Source organism: Bombus bifarius, unplaced genomic scaffold, assembly GCF_011952205.1.
Source record: "Bombus bifarius isolate JDL3187 unplaced genomic scaffold, Bbif_JDL3187 scf7180000008637_frag, whole genome shotgun sequence".
Lineage (NCBI taxonomy): Eukaryota > Metazoa > Arthropoda > Insecta > Hymenoptera > Apidae > Bombus > Bombus bifarius.
The window spans coordinates 31,116-37,130 of NW_022884765.1; the positions used below are offsets into that span (position 1 = coordinate 31,116).

The following is a 6,015-nucleotide window of genomic DNA, read 5'->3' on the forward strand; positions in this document are numbered from 1 at the left end:
CCAACGGTCTCTGTCCCGTAGCTCGCCACACGCAGACCCTATTCTTCGAGTAAGATGATTGCCAGATGTCGATGCGTCTCCGCAGTACATGTTCAGCTAGCCCGAGGGCCTGTTATAAATCTTAAGATTTAGTCAACTAAAGTCCTCCAAACAGACAAACAGTCTTTGTCCCAACTACGGGAAAATAGGGGAGACCTATTTTTCAACGAGCGGCGTCTCCCAGTAGCAACTTTCCCTCGAGGGCGGCTAGCATCTTTTTCTAACCACCGATATGGAGATTGACCAATTAGCGGCAACGCCAATTTCCCTTACTTTCTGAACGAAGGCTTTTCTCGACGAATCCGATTATCTCGTGCCCTTAGACACACCCCATCATAGTTTTCCTCTGTGGCATCATCGGGACGGGAAAGTCATTCTCTCTCGCGATCTCATCGACGAAAAGAGTAACCCCTCACGACCAGTGAATACTACGCGTCCGACTTAGATTTTGTGAGCACGTTCATCTATCATGCCGTCAACCGCGGATTCGTTATTGAACCTAGGATCATTGACATTAGTTTTTCGAGTATCTAATTACCACGGTTACTTGTCCGGTTCTATGACAATCGTATTTGCACTAGTCAATGTTTTCTCTATTGCATAACGACAACGCGATAATCCAAGCGAAGATTCGTTTCACGCCCCTAACCCTAATTCTAATGTAAACCCGACATGTATAATAACCTGTTAAAAGCAGCGTTATCTACAGTTTAACTACCCTTATTATCTCACAAGGAATAGGGGATCGAACGTTTCGTGGCGTCGAACGTGCGAAACACTCGCAGACCCGATAATTGCTTCATCCACTCTCCAGCGATGTCTCGACTCTATGGAAAAGTGGTTTCATAAATGGGGCTTCAAAATTAATGAAGAAAGATTCTCACATGTAACCTTCACGCTCCGAAAACAAACCTGCCCCCAGGTTATCATCAACAATACAACAATTTCTAGCAAGATACCTGGGCATGACCCTGGACAGGAGACTAATCTGGAAAAACCACATCACAGACAAAACGAAGCAACTAAAGGACAAACTAAAAAAATTCTATTGGCTCACGGGCCGAAGCTCCAAACTAAACACACAGCATAAAATTACCCTCTATAAGACCGTAATAAAACCTGTCTGGACCTACGGAATCCAACTATGGGGAACAGCAAGTAACTCCAACATTGAAATACTTCAACGCTTCGAATCGAAAACGCTAAGATCCATTATAAATGCACCCTGGTATGTCACCAACGAACTAATACATCGCGACCTCAAGGTACCCACAGTCAAAGAGGAAATAGCAAAATATAGCGACAGATATAGCAAAAGAGTCAATAAACGTCGAAACTCCCCAATTACTAGATTACTTGATACGTCGGACCAGATCCGCAGGCTGAAGAAACACTACCCGTTAGACCTAAACACTAGATTTAATTAGATATTTATATTAAGTAATATTTACTTATTTATAATACTTACTTATAAATTATACTTATCTATAGTAAGTATTAACTTATTATAAATAATTAGCCATGTCACTGCGTCACGCCAGAAAAAAATTACTGAAAATTCTCAATACGAGAATTGATTGTAAATTTTAATAAATAAAAAAAGATATTAAATGAACAAAGACGTCGAGAACAAGAAGCTGAAAGACGAAAAGAAAGAGCTCAAAGACAAGCTGTGGCTGAAGCAATGGAAAGCATCAGATGCTTACATCACAGGTAACATTACAAACAATACCAAAGTATTCTTCTGTTACAAAAGCACAAACTATTATTCATTCAATATTTTAGACAAAATATAGCTCCAGCATGGTCGAACCACTTACGATTTGGATAGTGAACCTGACGGCGATGAATCACATGATGAATCGAGACCAAAGCATACAATTCCACATTGGACACAATGTAAGTATTATTTTACTTAATGGGTTAATAAATATTAGAACGCATAGAGCACCCGAATTTTTATCAATTTTAGCGCACATATGTGAAAATCAACTTGCAATGCAACGATACATTCCGGAGAAAGCAGTCTATAAATTCTTTGATAGCAGAAAGTGCACACCAGATTTAACTGAAATGTTTCAAAATATAGATAGGAGTAGTTTACAACGCACGTCCAGTGCAATATGGGAAACACCACCGCGTTATTCCATGATGGAACACGAATAAAAGGTATAATTTATTAAACTGAACGTTGCTGATTTCATATTGTGCCTTAGAGCTGTCATACCTTGCATGTAATATGGAAATGATGTTACATTGTAACTATCATTAAAATATGTATGTGTTCTGAATGTATCAATGAACGTCAGACTACACTTTTTATATTTTAGAATGATCATAAGCATATATTATTTTTATTATTGTTGAGATATGTATAAATTTCTGTGCTGGACTGGGTTAAATGCGTAGTAAAGATGCTTGTATGTGAGTGTCGGTGTGTGCGCGGCGTCTCGAAAACAGATGACTGTAAACTAGTCAGTCGGTTAACAGTCGGGTGTGGAAGAAAGTGCTGAGACGTGTGCAAGTGAGTATCGATGAATATATAAGGAATCGTCCATGAAATAAATATATTACTATTTTAATATGAATCCTCAGTGTAAATTTAGTGTTCTTATAACATTATTTCGGCTTCAAATATCCACAATTCTCAACAATTGTACTAATAAAATTTTACCATCTTTTCTTATTTATATGTGTCTTTTTAAGAATTAATAAATAAAGTAATTAATAAATAATTGTTCTGGTACGACTGAACTTTTTAATGAGAAGTAAATTTTATTAGATTTGACTTATTATCACTATTATGTAATAATTCGCGAGATACCAAACTTTAATGTATCCGGCATTGTGTCCTAAATTTTTTTGAACGGATTTACTCTCCAATCATATTTTCTGGCTTTATCTTTTCTTCCATTTTAAATATTTTGTCGCAATGAAGTATCACGTCACATACAAAAAGTAATCTTACAATAAATAAGTAATGTTGTAGAAATTAAATGCACTCCTTTTTTACCCGTTACAAGAAAATGAGTTTTAGGATCAGTTGCTAATGCTAATGCACAATCACGTATAGAATGCATAACTGTAAAAGCTTGTAGAAATCCATTAGCAGGGTGATGAGACCACAATTGTACATATCCTGAATTAAGAGAAACTAACAATGCTCCAACATCAGGCCTAACCGGCCGAACATTTAAAAATAACGTAGCTCGAACAGCAACAATTCATGCAATATTCAATGCGGATTCTTGCTGTTTAGAAGCCGTAGGATATTGCCTATAAACATTTATCATTATGATTCAGATTTGTTTTAGAAAAGTACAGTTGCAATACCATGGAATACCTCTGTTTCGAAATGAATTCTTTCTTGTTCAGATTTTGTAACTTGTTCAGATTTTTTTATTTTATACGTTATTTCATCTTCGTGGTATCTTATCCTAAATTTATATAACACTGATTAGTCAACATTGTTTATTAGAGCACGTTATTTCGAGAAGTGTAATTTTTATATTATTTCAACATTTCTCATATTATTCTAGATCTTACCTTGACATTGGATCGTTAACTTTATATTTTCGATACGGTTGACCCGTTTCTAATCTCCAAAGTATTATCTCTCCATTAAAAGTTGCCGTAGCATCTGTATCGTTCCCCAATTCTTTTTATATACATATGCGCCAGAAGTTGCAAATTCTACGACTTGACCATTCCAACTACTACATAAGATTCGATTTTCCAGCCAAACTAAACTGGTTGTTTCATTCTACATAATCAAACGAATTTATAGGAAATATATTTGCGAATATTATCAACAGAATTTGACAATTATTAAAAATGTTGTTTTTAATCTTGATATGTAATAGAAGATAACGAAATAGGTAAGTGCGTACCACTGAGTTTCAAGAGCAATGTTCCGCAAACAAGTACCAGTATTAAAATTCCAAACTTTCAATGTACCATCACGAGCGCCTGTTACTAGTAATTGTTCAGATTCATCGAAACAAGCAGCAGCAATTTCAATGTCATGAAATTCACCATATAATAATCTACTGTGTGCGAGCGTTACTAAGAATAAACGATTTCCAAGCCATGGATCCCAAATTATTATAGAGAATATTTCTTTTTTATATTTACATGGAGGAAATCCGCACGAACGCCAGGCCGCTTCTGGAGAAAGCGGCGTGGTAGTGTCGGACTCCAACCAACTAAAACCTCCTCGAAGACCGTCCCGGCTGCGATCGAGAGAGGCCCGAGAACCGGTGCGAGAAACACACCGCCCCCCGCCCCTCGTGCTCGATACTACCGCTGATGGAGCGGTATATGGCTATGTCACACCGCGCCTCGTCCCCGGAGCCGCCGTGCCAGACAACCCGGTTCCCCTTCCGGACTGCTTGGCGGCCCCGAGGCCCAAGCGCCCAAGCCCGAACCTCACCGGCTTCGCCAACGTCACACGGAGTTCCCAGACGACACTCATCCAAGTACTATCCATGCTCGGCGCTGCTTAACTTTCATGATCTGACGGGAACGAGTGCACTCAGCGCGGCATGGGCGTTGGCATTATACAAGAATCTAATCCTGCCGTAACTACCTAAGTTTTTAAAAGATTTCGTAGAATATTTTCATTTCTGTAGATGTAGAGAATAAAAATTATACAAAGCGTATAAATTACCACATTGTAGAGATGGTTATATAAAACGCGGCTGATAGATTTTCTTTGTGTAAAACCATCAGATATTTCTTTGTTGACTTTAGGATCGCAAAGAATCGCTGCGATCATTGAGCTAGCAATGATCATTTTACGATTCAATGTATTGTACACCACTGTCATTCATGTACGTTCACCAAATTCGCTGTTCACCCAATTGTATGTTTGTATAAAATAACTTGACTTAAATTCTAATTATACATAGATTTTATATTGCTATTTTTAATTAATGCTTTTTTATTTCTTTAGGTGAAATATTACTTGAGAAAAGTATCTTCTAATGAGATATCTTATTATTAAAACCTGAATACAAGATTGAGTTAATACATCCCACACTTCGATACATCTATCTTTCGAAAGAGAGTACACGCGTTTACCAGCATCTTGCACAACTAAGGCACAAATAGGTGCACGATAACCTTGGAATGTACTATTTGCTCTTCTAGTCACGAAAGGATTCCAAACCCGCACTATGCAATCTGGTCTACTGGTTATTAATAACTGACCCTCTAAGTAGATATATTTTTAAAAGGTACGATGTACTTACAACATACATATACGTCAATAAGCGAGGAAAAGTTTATGCTAAAATACCGTCGCAAAAGGTGAAGCAAGATATTCCCATGTTAACTTTGAATTTGTATTGAATCCTTGCTTCTGTAAGATCACTAAATAATAAAGAACAATTACAACATCTACTGCTGAACATGAAAGCTCTTAAACTTCCATAATAGGCTACTTGTTTCACCCAATCCGTATATACATTCTTAAATTCTACAATTATCAATCCTTTCAGTTCATCCTATAATATATGTTACAACGTATTAAGACATGTCTATGTAGGAAGCAGAAGTTTACATAGAATACTGCAGAACCAGTGATATATCTATCTGTCCTAGGACATCTTTTACATGTATATCACGTATGAGAACTTGAAGACGTTTGACCGAGAATTTCTTTCGAAATGCCAAAAATATTTGATGATATCGATTATCGAGTAGATTGTGATTTTTTGTGAATTTTGTTCCCTGCGCATACTTAACATACGCGATGACACAAGTTTCTGAAGATAAATTATTTATCTTGAGAACAGATTCATAGTGAATAAATAAACTACCACATTGAGGTTCTTGTTTAAATGGTTCTTTCTCTATTGGACTAAAAGACATGACTTTGACAGATCCACTCATACCTCCTCTACGAGTCCTCTTTGATATTTTTACTGAAATTACTACTACTACTACTGAAATTGCTACTAATTAGCTTACTAA

General features: G+C 36.9%; 2 pseudogenes; both read right to left on the bottom strand.

Moving 5' to 3' along the window:
- Positions 1-2,992: 2,992 nt before the first annotated feature.
- LOC117213290 lies at positions 2,993-5,966 on the bottom strand (annotated as a pseudogene).
- LOC117213292 lies at positions 4,478-4,595 on the bottom strand (annotated as a pseudogene).
- Positions 5,967-6,015: the final 49 nt, after the last annotated feature.